Here is a 17,727-nt window from a genome sequence, read left to right on the forward strand (position 1 = left end):
TTTTAGGGATTACGACAACGATTTTTGAAAATCGTTGTCTATTAAGTGTTGTTGAATGTCATTATTTTTTTTCCTTCGTTGTTTTTTCCCCTTCACCATATTTTGCCGCCGCGTTTTTTTCATTCCCTCTCCCCGAAATTTTTTGCCGCCGTGTTTTTCTTTCTTTATCTCTTCACACTGGCGAACCCATCTACGAAACCCCTCCTCGCCTTCTCTTCTGATCCTCTTCGCTTTCGCCTCCGCATCCCATTGATTGATCGCTCCTCCTCTCCTACACCGTAGAACCCTAATCTCAAGGTAAAGTTTACGATTTCTCATGATTTTTGTGATTTTTGCGTGTGTCCTAAGCGCCGATTCCACTTCACTGCCAACCTCTCCAAGCGCTCCGAGGTTGCCGCCATGAAGCGCTCCAATCATGTGAGCCTCTTTTTCCCTTTTGTTCCTTCCGCATTGTCGTGCTACTGCACGCATTTAGGGATTTACTTAGATCTAGTCAAAATTGTAATCGATCTGCTAGAAACGGTAAAGTGTATACTCTCAAAACTGTCCATTTAGCTGATCTTAGAGAGGGTCAGCTTTATCGAACTATGACTGCCATGGAAAACCTAGACACATATTTAGGAAATAGTATGGCTAAAGCTATTTTTATAGATAAAATTTTCTTTAGGCTTGAAAAGAACTCGTGATCTAAGCTTGAGCAATTATAACCTTAATAAGCATGTATTGCAGTTCTGAAACAACATTAAATAATTTATTTCTGAAATACAGAAAGCAAAAGCTGAAGCATAACCAAGCTCATCTCAAGCCTGTATCAATAACTTCAATAGTAAATATGATGCCTCTTCAGATAAGTCTGCCTCATCTAGAGCTTGATGCTGTAGAAATTAGTTTAGGAATCTTTCAGTGTAAGTTAAGTATCTAATGGTAGAAACACACTTCTACTAAATAATAATGGAGAAGATATTAGCTATATTTTTGTTTTCCAATACTCACAATCACTATAATCTATTTACACAAATCGTATATTTTTAGGTAAGACTGGTAAAGATAACAGATTTGAAATAGCACAATGAATGCAAAACCAACTACACTAACCGTCAGTTGCACTAAAAATGTGACTTGATGTTAGAGATGTATGGTGGTGAATATACTGACTTAGCTCTGCTAACTTCAAGCTCTGACTTAGCTCATGATTTACGATTTCGCCTCCACATCCCATTTATCGATTTACTTTACCCTTTTTTGTATGTCGTTGCTCACTCGATTAGCTCGGCAAGGAAGAATTTCGGAAGATGTTTAAGGAAAATAACCATAATAACAAGTCAGTTGCAGCGGTTAGTTTTTCTCGTCCTTTCCCCTACAGAACTTTCTACTCCATAACTGATTTTTTTCTCTCTTCGATTTTTTACCACCATAATAAATACATCAATTTGATCCGAATAGGTTGCTAAAGCTGGAGGAGACAAGTGGAAATCATTGACGGAAGAAGTAAGTAATCAATAGCAACACATGATTTGCTAATTCAATCGAACAACCTTTAACAATCTCTCCTTTGCAAGAGAAAGCTCCATACGTAGCCAAGGCAGCAAAGCTCAAAGTCGATTACACCAAAACCATGGTTGCCTACAACAAAGGCTAGGTACTGATCACAAACTCACTGCTTTTTGTGGAACAACTCCAGTATCGAATCACTTAATCATTCACCTTTATCTGGTTCATAGTCTGGTGGAGGAGGAGGAAGTTGTGCTGCTGCCGCAGATAAAGCAGAAGAAGAAGGCGAGGAATCCGACAAGTCAAAATCCGAGGTGAATGATGATGAAGAAGAAGAGGTCTGAAATCTAATAATAATAAAAAAGAAGCTATTTTCCACATTATGTCTCTATAAATAAAACATTGTTGAACGATGAATAGGATGAAGAGGATGATGAATAAGGGAATTGCATCTGCAACTCAAAATTATCTCTTTTCCTTTCCATTTTTTCCCTTGTTGTAGTTTCTATTTGGACCCGAAGAAATCGTAAAAATTATCAACTTTTCATTATCTTCTCTAATGGTAAAAATCTGAACTATCATAATGTACTTAACTTTTGTCTAACCTGATCTAATTTAGTTCCAATTTATCTTGCTCTAAGTGCAGTGATCTTTGATTAAAGAAGTGCTTTTAGTCCTTTACAGGAAAGGCAGTGCAGAAGTTTGTCATATTTCTGATTTACTCAGTGGTTGTTGATTGTCTCAAATAAGGCAGTTTGTTAGGTTTGCTAACCTAATTGTGTCAAACGGTTGACTTTGTTCTAGCTCAACTCATCTTGTTCTTATTTAGTTACTATAATTGGTGGAATTCCATCTTCTATAGAAAGTATTTGATCCAGCGAGTTACTATAATTGTTCGGGCTAAAAATCATAGAAAGTAAATTATAATCAATCCAGCTTCATAGAAAGTATTTGTTCTGCAACTTTTTGTCAATCTTAAAAATGTGGATTCTTTCTAAAAGGATGTTCATTTGAAGACATCAAAATAATCATTATTAGTATATGAATTCGATATGATGTTTGCTTTAATGCCTACCGAGTAAATTCGTGAAGAATTTAGGTTTCTAATGTATGAATGCTATTTGGTAAGAGAGGAAAATGATGCATTTGACATTTACATAGCATTCTATTGATAATATATAGGAAAAAAAAATCAACATGATTTTCTTTTCATTCCGTGGTTATCAAACATTGTTATTTCTAATTGAGACTATTGAATATATATAAGGATACTTAATACTATTTATGAGGTTAAGTCCTTCTTGATTGACAAGGAGAAGGATGAATGAGGTTGATCATTAGTTCCTTATTAAGAATTCACCTTCTGTTGCTCATTGCATAGCATGTTAATCTCTCATGTTCTCGTTTCTGAGGTTGATCATTAGGACTTTTTAATTAAAATTCTTTTTCTACTTTTGCACAGTTTTGTAGGAAATCTTGGTCTTTGTGGCTATTGGCTAAGCTCGTCTTGCCACTTCCATCCACCATAAAGAGGTATAACTCTTTGTACAAAATCTAGGAATTTACTAGAAGCACCTGCTATTTGTTGTTTGTATTTTGTACAATAATCTATGAATATACAAACCTCTTATTAACATGAACATCACATGCAATGTATTAATATTTCATTTAGACAAGAGATTGCTAGAATCAATATAAAAATTCTGTTAGCTTAATGTAAAGTTTGTTCTTTATATTCAAATTTAATTGCATGATTTATTTTTCTTTCTCTTTTTTATCAAATACAATTACTTAAATGAGGGTTAGTTTACATTGTTTAAAGTTCATACATGTTTGTATTGTAATGCTTCATAGTAGAATAAAAAACCTAACTAGTTGAGGGGATAATGACCTTGTTTTGGATGTTTTTATCTTCTTATATTTTGCAGGTTCTATTGGCAAAGTTTCCTAGCGTGCCACCACCGTTCCAAGTAACATCAAATGTTGTCCGAGATTTGACAATTACAAGTAATATTCACTCAACAATCTATATTTCTTTATTTATTTTTTTCATAATTAATTAAATACATTAATTGAACATAACAGTTAAAATAGACTTATATGGAACATGTTGGTTTATGTTCCCGTATGAATTGCACTTTTATTTGAAGCAAAAATTCTTATGCGCATGTTGTTAATCTCATGTTCATTTAAATATTGTATTAGGTGTTATGGATGAATTGTTTAAGGTTATTGAAAACCTATAATATAATAGCTTGGGCACAAGATGCACTTATTCCATGTAAAATAAATGGTGGACGCTGAAAATTTCAGTGTTTTTCAATAGAATCATATTCAAGTTTTCAAATTTACTTGTTCTAGATATAAATACTGTTTGTCTTGTTATTCCACATGCTTTGAGGAGGCACGGTGATGGAACCATGCTGAGCCAAAAGTAGCTAGCTAATTAATTAATGTTTTGTCAATGGAAAACCACGCATTCATGATTCTAATTCTCTATCTGTAATACATTATTTTGTTCTCAAGCATCCATGACCACATCATCAAATTATGTCTATGCATGTTTACTAAATGCATCTTTCTTTCTATTATTAACAGGTATCATTCTCCACATTAAGCTAAAATTTAGCCACTACCCCATTGTTTCATGCACTTGCACTAACATGATCTCATCTACCAATTCTCTTTAAATGCTCTCCGATGTCGATCTCTCCATTCACTCATTTCAGCACCAACAAAGAGATAGCTTCATATACATCAACAATCACCCTATTCTTTAGGTAAGATATATAGATAGACTTTTGTTTTTTAAATTTTCTTGTATACCTGTGCTATCGATGTTGTTTTCTTATATGTAGAACTATAATGAACGGAAAGAAAGGTAGCAGTATTCAGATCAACATTTGCTTGCCGCCAAACACAACACCACAATCAGAAAGCATGAAGAAGTCTACCAAGGCTCATAATGGGAAAGGCACGATACCAATGAGGAAATTGATGATGGAAGTGTGGGAGTTTGCCAGAGAGGGCACAGACAGGGTGACCTTTTCCCTCAAGGTTGGCTTGGCTTGCCTCCTCGTCTCCCTTCTCATTCTCATCCAAGCACCTTATCAAGTCTTCGGCACCAACTTCATATTGGAAAAGGTTGGTATGAAAAAATAAGCAAGTGAGAAAGAGGAGTCCAATGAAATCCTATAAGTTGAAGATTATATTGTGATGGGACTTGGGTTGATAATAATTAAGTGCAATCCTACATGGCATGAACCACCATTAAAAGTTTCTAGTCTTTTGGCTATTGTTTATATATTGTAAATATAGTTTATTTGTTTATTTGTATTGAGATAAATTTTATTTGAACATGAGATATGTTTCTTCTTTTGTTATTGTAATTCTTGTATAACTAACATTTTGAATGATATTGATGTGGGGAATATTCTTTCTTGATTATGATTCATTATTATATATTTAAATTGGAATATGATATAATGGTATTAAAAGATAATAATTTAAAAGACAACGGTTTAAAACCATTATTGTTGTCTATCACCCTCAAAGACAACGATTAAAAACCGTTGTTGTAGCCCCCAAAACAGTTGTAACTAGCAGTAAAAATGCTCTAAATAACAATGATTTTAAACCATCGTCTTTTCATTCAAAGACAACAGTTTAAAACTGTTGCAAAAATGTTGTCTTTTCATTCAAAGACAACGGTTTAAAACCATTTTCATAGCCCCCACTTTTAACAACACTGCCAATTACAATGGTTTTAAAGGGCCTATGACAACGATTTTTAACCATTGTCTTTTAATGTTTTTGTTGTAGTGTTGGCTTCACTCACTAGGATTTTTCACACCAAATATCCAGTCAATATTGACCCACCTAGTTTTTCTTCTTTTGACAACCATCGCGTTGGTCTTGCCTTTGCCTAACCTCTAATTATGACTTTTCCAGTCAAGTAATCGGTCAATCTTGACCTACTTAACTGCTCTCTCACTTCAAACCGATCAACCTTTAACCAGAGGAGCCTTGCACTAACATTCTCCCTAATGGACAATTGCACCTGTAATTTTTATATATTGTCAAATATCAAAACTCAAGCTTGAGCCAAACTGGTCAACTTTAACCAGGAACAATTACACTAACAACTTCCAAGGGTAAACCTAAGGTACCATTAGTTAATGGTACTTATTTAAATCATGATAAAAGACATGCTAGAAGTAATTTCTATCATTTTAATGATATTTATTATAAAAATAGAAAGCATGAAACTCCTAAGGAAAATTATAAATTATTTCATGTTAAAATTACCTCACCTTAAGATAAGAAGGTAGAAAATGATTTAGGCAAAAAAATCTAAGGAAATTAGATGTGAGCCTAAAAGGAAGAATATCCAAGGAAATAATAAAAAAAAATCCAAATTTGAATATTCAAGGATAAAAAATCAAGTCTTGAGGTCAAGACTTGATAAATTAGAGAAGACGTTTAAGAAAATTACAAATGAAGTCTTAGGGTCTAAGAAGTAAAGCCTAGGTTTCGGAAAATAAGAGTCATTCAATGACAAAAGAGATTTAGAATACAAACCAAAAACCAAGAAGAATATATCCTCGTATCATAGAGTTCCATATGGTTATGGAACTAACCTTAGGTTTAGGAGTCAAGCCAAGGTTACGAGGGAGGTTGTCCCTAGAATTGACCTTGAGGAGACTAGTGTGACCAAGGCTTCTAAGAAGCCTATGAAAGTCATTAGAAATGTATCAAGGAAAGTTATCCCCAGTGAATACCTAGAATACCAAGGAGCACTAATAGGTTTTGGGTTTCTAAGAATATGTTTTCTACACCTTAGATAGATTTAGAGAGTGTCAACTTAAATTGGAAGAGTAGTTAACCTAATCTTGATAAAATTGGCACTTTAAGACATTTTCAAGGTATTGTGACACCTTGAAAGTGAAGGGTTTAATCTTTACTCTTGAAGAGTAAAAGTGTACCAGTAAAATTTGAAGAAATGGAATTGATTAAATTGGTACAATTAAGATAAAAGTTAAGGAAATGCAAAGTTGAGATTTTGACAATTTTTAGAGAAATAATGGCAAATTTAGACTTATTTTTAAATTTAACAATTAGTTAGTGATACTTAGATAGAAAATATAGGTATTTTCTTTATGTTAAAATTATCATAATTATGTGTCCTATCACATGTCATGACATCATATTTTATATTCATATCTATATGAAAAATATTATATATCATGTCATACACACATCATTTAGCTATGATAGTTTTCTTTTAGAAATACTTATTTGATGTATGTTATAGTCATTAATCATGCATAAATTTTAATTCCTTGTAATTAAGGACAATGGCATCATTTGACATCCTTGGTTAGATGATCTAAAGTTTAAATGTCTAGTTAAAAATGTATGATCCCTTAATCTAGGGAAAACTTATTTTGCATCTCACAAGACCATAAGGATGACTTGCATGTTTATTGAGGCCCATTAAATACTAGTGAGATGTTAGGAAGATGAACAAAACTCAATATGTTGATTTAGCGTATTTATTTGAGTTTTAAGTTCATCAAAACAATGAATTATATTGAAGTTCAATCATTGGGAAAGTACTTAACATACAAGTTATGTGTATTTAGCCCAAAAATATGGTTAAAAATTTATTTTGAAAATTATTTTAAAATCATTTTAGAAAACTTGATGAACTCTATTTTTTTATGGGAATCATCATTTATTAGTTGAATACAAAGTAAAGTGAACATTGAAGTTTTAATGATTTTTTATTTTATATCAATCTTTAAAAATAATAGTTATTGTCATAGAAAATTATTTTTTTCTTGATAATATATAACATGGATAATGTGTACGAAAAATTTATAAATTTTTTGATATTCGTAGAATTATTTATAATTTTCTGATACTATCAACCAATTATATGAACAAAATAAATCTATACTACATTAATTATAAAATCATATCTATTATAATCTCATAACAGTTATAATACGAATTTGGTCTATTTATTTAACATTTATATTATAATAACTACTAAATGATAGTTGCTATACTTAAATTCTGTTTAATATTATTTATATTATATTATATTATAATATAATAATTATAAAATTGTAATTGTTTCATCTATTCATACACCGGTACAGTAGACTAGAGGGTTAATTTTGTCATTTTAAAAGGAAAACAGATGGAAGGGGGCTTTCCATTAAAGGACAAAATCAATGATCAGAGCCATATCGGTGTTCGATGGATCTGAAGCGCATATTAATAAATGATCTTTTTATTACTATTACTAATAATAAAGTTCAATTTACAAATAACATATATACTAAATATATAAATAAATTAAAAATAAATATATTACATCAATAAAAAATTAATAAATATTTAAAATAATTATATAAACACTATTCGTCTAGATGTTTTAAAAATAAAAATATTTATTAAATCTGTATAATTCAATTGTCGAATTTTTTCTTGCTCAGTCAATAATATTGATAGCCCATTTAATATATTCTATAATACTGAGATCAATACAGTGGCCGCAAGCAGTAGCAAGGCGATAAGTAGTGACCACCATGTAGGTCGCAGTTGTCACAAGCGACTGAGGTAGCGTACGACAACTCGGTGCTACGCAATTAGGTTACGCGAGCAAAGGTCAACCGCCAGTCTGCGTCGAGTGAGATAACCATTACGAGAATCGATGTAATTAGGTCATACAAATAATTCTGGTTGCATAATTAAGTTACAATTAGTGTCACGTATTGCAAGATGAAGAAGATGGTTGAAGAAGAAGATTTTAATTACATCATATTCTGTAGATCTATGCTTTGATAGAAAGAACGTTATAGAAAAAATCACGTGCAAAGAAAATCAATACTGAAGAAAAAATTACGTGTAAAAAAGAATCATGTGTTGATGTATATCTCAAAATCATGAGAATAAATTTAACGGCTATTTAAAATTCATGGAATTCTTCATTGAGCTGGATCTGAGAGCGATTGTCTCTCTGATCTTATAAAATTTACGGCTCTGCCAATGATCGGCCAATGGAATATAATATTACTTTCATCTGCTCGCAATAGATGTTGCCAATCCAATGCAAAGCTGTCATTGGTCCATGGAATGTAGCTGTTATGGTTTACCACTCTCTTTTTTCCACCGACCACAAGCAAACGAACAAAGAAGCAACGACAAAACCATGCATGGACGAAAGAGAAAGAAGGAAAATCATAACACTATATTCCAGAAACACATGACTATATATGGGAAATCTAGATTTCAATTTGGCTGACCCACATGTTGTTATAAGTTGAAACTAGGTGAGTACTATGTCGTCATGTTTGATTCCATTTACCATCGTCATTATGTTCTGTTTGCTAAAATCTTGGTCCTGATTAATGTTGATTCTGTTGTGCTAAACAGAATTCATGGAACCAGGCTTGTAGAAATGCGGATAAGAAATATATAAAAAAAAGGATATATAGACGCAACCAATTTTAGGTTAAACATCGAATGAATTGAATGATTAAATTGAAGTCGAGCCCTCTCCAATCTTATTTGGTTTCTCTGCGTAGCCGTAGGAATACTTTACTGATTAATATTCTCCTAATTTTCAACTATTTGAGATTTATTTTTTTTAAAAAAAACTGAAATATAGATACATCAGGTTCTTTCACCCGAGGAAGTCATTCTTTTCCTTTAAGGAACCGAGCAAGTGGCTGATTTTTACTTTAACAAAGTTAATTCGTTTCCTTTAGGAACCAAACAAGTGGTTGTTTTTACTGGCAATGGATCAAAGGCGCATTTATTTTTAATTTTATATCCCTCTGCTCAAAGAATAACAATCTTGTAATATTGTGACGACATCATTGTGACTTGTATTGTAAAAATTAATATTACGTGTGATACTTATTTTTAAAAATTAACAATACAATTGTACTAGGAGGACGAAGATGAGCCAAAAATAAAATAGTTACAGTAGATTAACGTGGAGGTTAAAATTAAATGATCAAAATTATAAGATTGGATAGATTATGAGATCGTGGAGTGTAGATCAGGTAAAATTGGCCGAGTGGGTCTTGAGAGTTGATAGGACGTGAAGAGTCGACCAGATCGTCCGAGCGGTCATCCTTCGCACTTGCAGTCGAGGTTAAGAGCTAAATACAAAATTATCTAGTCCATCGCCCTGGCCGATCGGACGCAATACGCCTCTACGACAACAGTAAGGCCGAGTGAAGAATAGGTCGATAGCTCTATTCAGTACGACTGAGCTGATGATGTTCTGGCCGAGTGGCCCCAGTCTATCTATAACAGGACCCGTGTATATGTCTTATCGTACTCTTTTGGAAGTTTGTGCCGCCAACAACAAATAATGTCTTGCAGGCAAATCGTATTTTAGAAAGTTCTAGCCTGTCATATTAGAGATTTACGTGCTCGCTTAAAGAAATGTACGTTAGAGATGTTTTTTGACTTATCGTTTTTGAAGAAGTTTGGAAAATCTATATATATTTTGAAATGCGTGCACAAACACAATATAAAAAGGAGTCTCCATCTATAGGGAGAGGTATGTGATGCTTCATATTTGAATATGCTCATTGTTACAGTCTTGTTACTGTTCTCCTCCTCCTCATATACGGATCACTGACTTGAGCGTTGAAAGACTAACACCGGATCCCTTTCCTGACCCGACGCTAATTCTCTTGGTTTTATCAGACAGCGCAAAGTCTTTTCCTAATCAACATTAGAGCATGTTCTCAGTTAATCATCTTCTTAACTTTCAGACGAGACTAACGATGATACTGATTTTAAGATTTATACAACATTAAAATGATATTGATTTTTAAAATATAATAAAAATTTACACCGTAATAATGTTGATTTTTTGAAAACAAACATTACAGGGATACTTATTTTTAAAATTCATTACCACAATTGATATCCTTCCCTGAATGCTACACCACATTGATGCCGCTTTGACTCGGTCTAGTGATTGAAAATATCAGTTTACTAGATTTAATTGAATTAAGAATTTTAAAATTCAAAAATTAGTTATCCAGAATGAATCAAACTTTTAAGTTCTGGTTATTACTTCAGTTTATTTTGCTCATCCCAATCAGCTTCCAGTCACGAGTGACTAGACTCCGGGGAAAAAGCTAAGGTTCCATTACGAATTCCCTGTCTCTGTTCAATTCCACCACTTCCAGACTCCCATCTTCCGCTGACTCGACATCGATTTACCTTGCCCGTGAGCAAAGTTCTTACGCTTTCCTTCCCATCGACAGCACAAATCGTATAATTAAACCGAGAGTTCATGTCTCTGTTAATCGCTCCACGTGGCATCATCATCTCCTGTTCTTTTCCCCAAACAGAAAGAGACTACTGCGCCATGGATGCGAAGCAGGAGCTCTCCCTTTCCGTCCTCTTCCACTTGCTCTCCCTCCCCTGCTGCATCTCTTTCATGCTTTGCCGCATCGTGCCATTGCATGTGCTTCGCCCGCGCGCGGATCTCTGGTAACAAACCCACCAATCGGTGCGCGGGAGTGTTCGGTACGGCTCTATGTGGATTCGTTACAATCATGACCCTTGTCGCATTTTTGTGTATATACACTCTTAAAATAACACTAAGGTGATGTTACTACTGAAATTAAATTAAAACTACACTAAGATATAGATCAAAATTCAATCAAAATAACTCTACTATTCTAGAGTAGAAGTGATCCAGTTTGAGTCAAAATAACTTCACCTTTAAGCAACTTTGATGCAATTCTAATTAGGATCGTAAATGAATTGAAGATTCGTGAGTATTTAAGTTTGTGTTGGATTGTAATGGTTGTAAAAAAAATTCACATTAAAAATATATGAAAATAATCATGGATTTATAATAGAAAGATATTTCCATTGGTATAAGATTTTTTTTGGATAGAGTCTCAAAGTAAAACTATGAGAGTTTAGGTTCAAAATGGACAATATCATATTAGAGACTGTACATAAGAGTCATAATCTATTGAAAACACATGAAATGATCATAGAATTATAAGAGAAAGATACTAAAGTGAACAATTTCATATCATTGTGGAGATATTTTCATTCTCGACTTGATAAAAGTTATCAAATAAATAAGTTTGAACAATTTGTTAAACTAAACAAAGAAGCTTGAACACATATACGTTCGACTCGTTAATGTTTGTGAACAACGTTCATGAACAATATTCATGAATAATTAATGTTTGTGAACAACGTTCATAAATCATATTCATTAATAAAATTTTTATCAACATACTAACTAAACAAAATAACTTTTAAAATAAACAAAAAAATAAATTATCAAACTCAATAACTAATTAAAAAAATAAAAAATTTTAAACAATCAAATAAGGTTCAATTGAGAGCTTGATGCCCCCAGAATTTGGCTCAGATGGTAAACATATGGTATTCTATCCAAATAAGGTTGGGGTCGAATCTAAGGAATTTCATCACTTGTAAACACTTTGCCATGCACTTGCCACATGTGTTCCCGTTGAACCTCCCTCAATATGATATGGGGTTGTTGTAGTGGAGTCGTTGATATGTCGGTTCCACATTTTTTTAATTGAGAGTTTAATAATATTTAAACCAATCAAGCTTAAATCAAGCTTAAACTATGTTCAAACTCATAAAAAATAAATCAAATCAAATTTATACATTTATTTTAAAGGCTTGATTTATTTCAAACTTAATTTGGCTTAACTCAATCACCTTATCAAATAAATTTAAATACTTAAAAATTTTACTCAACTTGGCTTGTTTATCACCGTAATTCTAATCAAAATTGTGTTAAAGGGGAGCTATTTTAATTCAATTTTAATCAAATCTTTATTTTTATTATAATTTTGATAAATTATAACTTTTATAATTTATTCGAATATCACTCAATCAGATCTAATTAAATAAGCTCTCATAAATTAATTTTAATTATTTATTTTTTAATTAATTAAAATAATTTAATAATCTCATTATTATTATTTTTTGTTAAATCTAATATCACATCAATTTAATTTTTTTATTAATTAAAATAATTCAATAATCTCATTATTATTATTTTTGTTAAATCTAATATCACATCAATTTAATTTTTTAATTAATTAAAATAATTTATTAATCTCATTTTAAGATAACTTCAATCTTTCTTTAATTAAAATAATTTATTACAATAAAATCAAGTCTTTTTGCTAATTAAACATTTGTCTCAAAATCAGAAACCTAACCCACAACTCTCACATTTTTTTTCATCTAAATTTAAAATTTATGCATTTAATAAACATATACATACTCAAATTCATTATAACCTAACTCCTAAATATTAAAATTTTAAACCCTAAATATATATAATATATCTTAAAAAAAATAATAAAAAAAAATATTTTGCTTGAATCTAGACGTGTGGATTGAATCCAAATGTCTAGATTCAACTTTGGGCGTCAATATATATAAATAAAAGGAAGGATCTACATTAGATTGTGTCCAGGTGCCTGGATCCAATCCAAGCACCTGGATTTAATTTTTTTTAAAATCAATATTTCCTTGAAGAAATTTTATACCTTGTGAGCATTTAAATTTTTTAATTTTAAACATTATAAATTAAAAAAGAAATATGAACCCTAGAAGTAAAATCTTATTAGCTTAAATCTATTATAACACAACTCCTAAATTCTTAAATCTTAAACCCTAATTAATATAATATATTCCGTGAATATTTAAAATTTTTAATTTTGAATACTATAATTAGAGAAAACTCGGAACCCATAAGAAAAATCTTATTTATTCAAATCCATTATAATCAACTCCTAAATCATAAAATTTTAAACCTTAAATATATATATAATATATCCTAAAACAGTAAACAAAAAATAAAATAAAATAAATTTCTGTAGACTCGGAAACCAGATTCACTCCAGACATCTCGAATTCACACAGTCACACGACATTGAGTATTAAGTCCCAGCAAGGCAGAATCAATATCTGTGATGATGGACGTCAATTTCAATTATATTTTTAATTAATAAATATAATTTATTAATCTCATTTTATTTACTTTATTAAGTTAGCTGAATCGAAAGCTAACATTCCGTTGTCACCGAGTGAAACTTTTTTATCTGTTACATTCCCACGCACAAACACTGTCACAGCCACATCTAATTAATTATAAACCGATCGAGCTCATGTTAATTTCCACCATCATCTCCCACACTGCACCATGGATTCGGCGAAGCAGGAGCAGGAGCTCTCCAAGGGAATGTTGCCGTGCCTCCAATTCCTCCTCCCCGTTTCCCTCGTCTTCCTCTCCCTTCTCTCCAGCTGCGTCTTCTTCCCTTCCGTCGACAGGAAGGCCTTGCTCCTCTGCAACGTCATCCTGCTCTTCGTCATAAAACAGAGAATTGCCGATGCCGGTTCCGGTTGCAGCCTGACGGAGACAGCTGCTGCCGCAGCAGAATGGTTCAGAATACTACCAGCTGGAACGGAGGAGGAGGAGGAGGAGGACGCTTTTGCCGCAGCGGAAGATGGAGAAGAGGAAGAAAGTAGGAGCTCTGTCATTGGCGACGATAAGGGTAGTGCAGAAAAGGATGAGCTAGAGGAAAAGAGCGAGGCGTATATAGCGAAAGTGAAGAAGCTGTGGATGATGGAGGCCCTTCACTCGGCTTCTGTGAAATCAGAATAACGTAATCTCTGTGAACAGTACTATGAAAGAATTGGCGCCCAAATTTAGTAATAATTTCCCTTTTAGGCAAAAGCTCTCAGCCCTTTGCGAGAAGTACTCGATCGAGCCATCGAGGACAAGGTCTCTTATTGACAACTCCAACTCTTGGGAATCTTGTTTCCTAAACTGCATGAATTCTAAACAAGATTAATTAGATAAAAGAAAATACGACATAGATCTAGTTTCATTATCGATATCTATGCCAAAAAATAAACACAAAAAGATAATAATCTCCACCCAGTATAATAGAGATAATAATTAATCTAACAATCAATCACTTGAACTACATGTTATTCTATATAACATACAATCCAACATAAACAACCTATCTTTATACTTTGTTTGTAGTCTCGATTAGCTCTAAATCTCTTTATATTAACTAGCTAGCTAGGGATGGGATGATCTCCCTTCGACAACTCAAATGGTGTCGAGTACTTGATAGAAGACTAGTGGAATCGAGCATCAAGTAAGCTACAAAAACCATCATCTAAATCCAACATAGACTTGCAAATTAAAAGACCTTCCGAAGTCTAAATGGTGGGCTCCTATTGCAAATTGACCATTTGCATGTGGATTTTAGGGTTGCTGTCTAAGGTTGTATAGTTCAAAATAATGCTAATTAAGAGAGATCCTATGAAACTAACAATATTTCAACGACAGATATATAGAGCTCGCTTAAATTTAATTTTCATAGATGTGCTTGATGACTACTGTCAATCAATTAATTACTGAAAACTTAATTGAGGTGGGTTCTTAAAAAAATGATATCTTGTATTTATTTCTTTTTTAGAAAATTATGTTTTTACGAGATTTTTCTTTCCTGAAAAAGTTTTTTTATTTTTTTATTTTTTATTTTCAAAAAGAGCATGTTAGGGCTTTTACTCAGTGTTATATATATAATTCGTTATAAATCATCCTCAATCCATTGCCACACGTTTTAGCACTATCAGATCCTCTGTAGATTCATAACGATCATGGTCTCCTCCTTGTACTTCTTACTAAACGTGCTTGAAAAGTTAGTGTTGACCAAGTTTTGAGACTCTTTTTCTTAAGCTGTCACCGTGCATGGTTCTGTTTGTCAAAAGTAAAGAAGCTTTCAACTATAAATAGCTAAGCTAAATTAAACGTATCTTGTTTTGCCTATATACTTATACTTTAGCACTACATAGGCTTCCTCCTAATCAATATAATATACTTGTGTCTTGATACGGCAGTAAAGGGAGCTCATCAAATATGAGTTAAAGACGGGAATATCAGTCGACGTGGAGGTTAAAATTAAAACGGTCAAAGATAGGAAAGCGCCGGCTCACCAAAGTTGGTCGAGCATGTGGCAATGGGCCGAGTGGACATGAAGGGTCTGATTGACCCGGAAGTTCATTTGAACAGATCGCTTGTTCGACCAAGATGACTATAAAGAGGACATCAAATGCCGACAGCTGTGGCTAAATGAAGGCTAGTCTGACTGGACCGCCTATCCGGCCGGGATAGGAATGACCTATTGAGTTGAGCGATCATGGAGAAGAACAACCTTGAGCGATCAAGCGGGAAATCCTAACCAAGTGGCTCCCTCGCTCGACCAAACAGTACGAACCCTTACGTAGCTCAGCATATCCTTCTGTGAGTCAGTGCCGCTGACAACAGGACATGGTCAATATGTAAATCATACAACGGAAGCTTCTACTGTCATGTCAGGGATTTGCACGCCCTGCTAAATAATAGTATCAAGGACACTTTTCTGACGTGTCTTTTTACAGGACAATTGAGAAAACGTGCACGTGCCTTGAGAAGTATGCACACCTACTACTAGAGCACTATATAAAGAGGGGTTTATGCACCAGTGGAGGCATGCATTATTTGTGCTAGAGCTCCTGTTGTTGCTACAGTTCCTTGTCATCTTTTCTACTATTCCGATGATTGACTTGAGCGTCGGAGGATCAACATCGGAGACCCCTTTCCTAATCTGATATTGACATTCTTTATATTATAGAACGAAGCAAAGTCTTCACACGATCAACCGAGCTAGGAGCCACATCTCCAATTAATTATCTTCACATTTTCAGATAGGATAATGCATTTTCCTAGCTTATTTTGACCTAAAATGATATACTGCATTTGTGTCACAGTCCTTCAAGTATCAAGGAAAATGGATTAGAAATATAAATTTTTGTGATCTACATGCATGGTCTTTTTCTTTGCGGAAGCTACTTAATTACACAATTATGTGAAGTATTGTAAAGTTTTTTTTTTTTACTTCCGTAATGCTAAAATATGAAGTGAAATATAAAGTTTTCTTTGCGAAAGTTTTTTCAATGATCTGCAACAACAATATCTAACTTTGGTGGAACAACAGCTCATTTCTTAAATTCTTAATTAGCATTCTTTTAATCCTCCCAGTTTGAATATGAATTGGAATTCTTACGCTGTTCAGGATTTAATTTCGTTGCATCACTAATTGATCCATTGTAATAATATGTTGGATAATTTGTTACGGGAGATATTGGAGAATTAACTGAATTTAAATACATTAAATTAATTCAACTTATTTGTTAAGATGACTTGAGCAGATAATCGCAGGCTGTCAACAGGGGCTGATTTTTGCTAAGTACTGACTGCAGAGTAGCTGAGCGAGCAAAGCAGCAGAGCGGCTGATCAGGCGGCCGAGTGGCAGTGCAGTCGAGTCAAGAGTTGACAGGTCGACCAAGCGAGAAAATTATCTGAGCGGACAGAGTCGCAGATCAAGCTGAACGGGCGAGTACTCTACCGAGCAGAGCAGAGTAACTGCGAGTAGTGCGGTCGAGCAACAGATCAGTCTGAGTGACCGATTGGGCAAAGTAGCTGTGAGTAGTGTGGTTGAGCAGCAGATCAGTCTAAGTGACCGATCGGGCAAAGTAGCCTGTTGGTGCAGGGAGCACCAGACGATCAAACCTGTGTTTTGATAATGGAAAATGGTTCAAAGTTAATTTGTCTTGTTATCTAACAAGTGTGACTAAACTTGCAAAAAAGTCCTAAGTTATCTTAGGCAAAAGTCCTAGTGGATTCTAGACAGGTGGAAAGTCGTAACTGCGATTAGACAACGAAGTCCTGGTCCGGGGGACCGGGTGAAGTCTTAGCGGGTCAAGTATTTTAGACAAAATCCTAGAGTCGATGACTCTAGGTGAAAATCCTGAGGGTCAGGGACACTGGGTGGAAGACTAGATGGATCGTGGAGCAGACGTTTAGCATGAAGTCCTGAAGTCTCGGACGCTAAGAAAGAGTCTAGTTGGTCTGGAGGACCGATCTAGCAAAAGATAAACTCTCCTGAGAGGAGTAGGTGAGGGTGTGTTTCCCGTTGAGGGAACAATAGGCGTCGGTTCAACCTAGGATTTTTGAAAAATTCGAAAGTCAGAGTCAGACAGTCCAGAAACTATTAAATAATTTATTATTCATATTTTATTATGCTAACTTTGTTTGACATGATATGTTTGATATTTTAGACTAAC

The 17,727-nt window shown here is 33.6% G+C and overlaps 1 long non-coding RNA gene across 1 annotated transcript; it reads left to right on the forward strand.

Annotated features, from left to right (window-relative positions):
• Positions 1-626: 626 nt before the first annotated feature.
• Positions 627-4,754, forward strand: LOC122039836. The gene is made up of 8 exons (XR_006128400.1): positions 627-1,334; positions 1,444-1,488; positions 1,560-1,639; positions 1,722-1,829; positions 2,954-3,024; positions 3,420-3,498; positions 4,090-4,271; positions 4,350-4,754. It is a non-coding gene; the product is annotated as an uncharacterized LOC122039836 (long non-coding RNA).
• The last annotated feature ends 12,973 nt before the right edge of the window (positions 4,755-17,727 follow it).

The sequence above is a fragment of the Zingiber officinale genome, chromosome 2A (genome assembly GCF_018446385.1).
Source record: "Zingiber officinale cultivar Zhangliang chromosome 2A, Zo_v1.1, whole genome shotgun sequence".
Taxonomy (NCBI): Eukaryota; Viridiplantae; Streptophyta; class Magnoliopsida; order Zingiberales; family Zingiberaceae; genus Zingiber; species Zingiber officinale.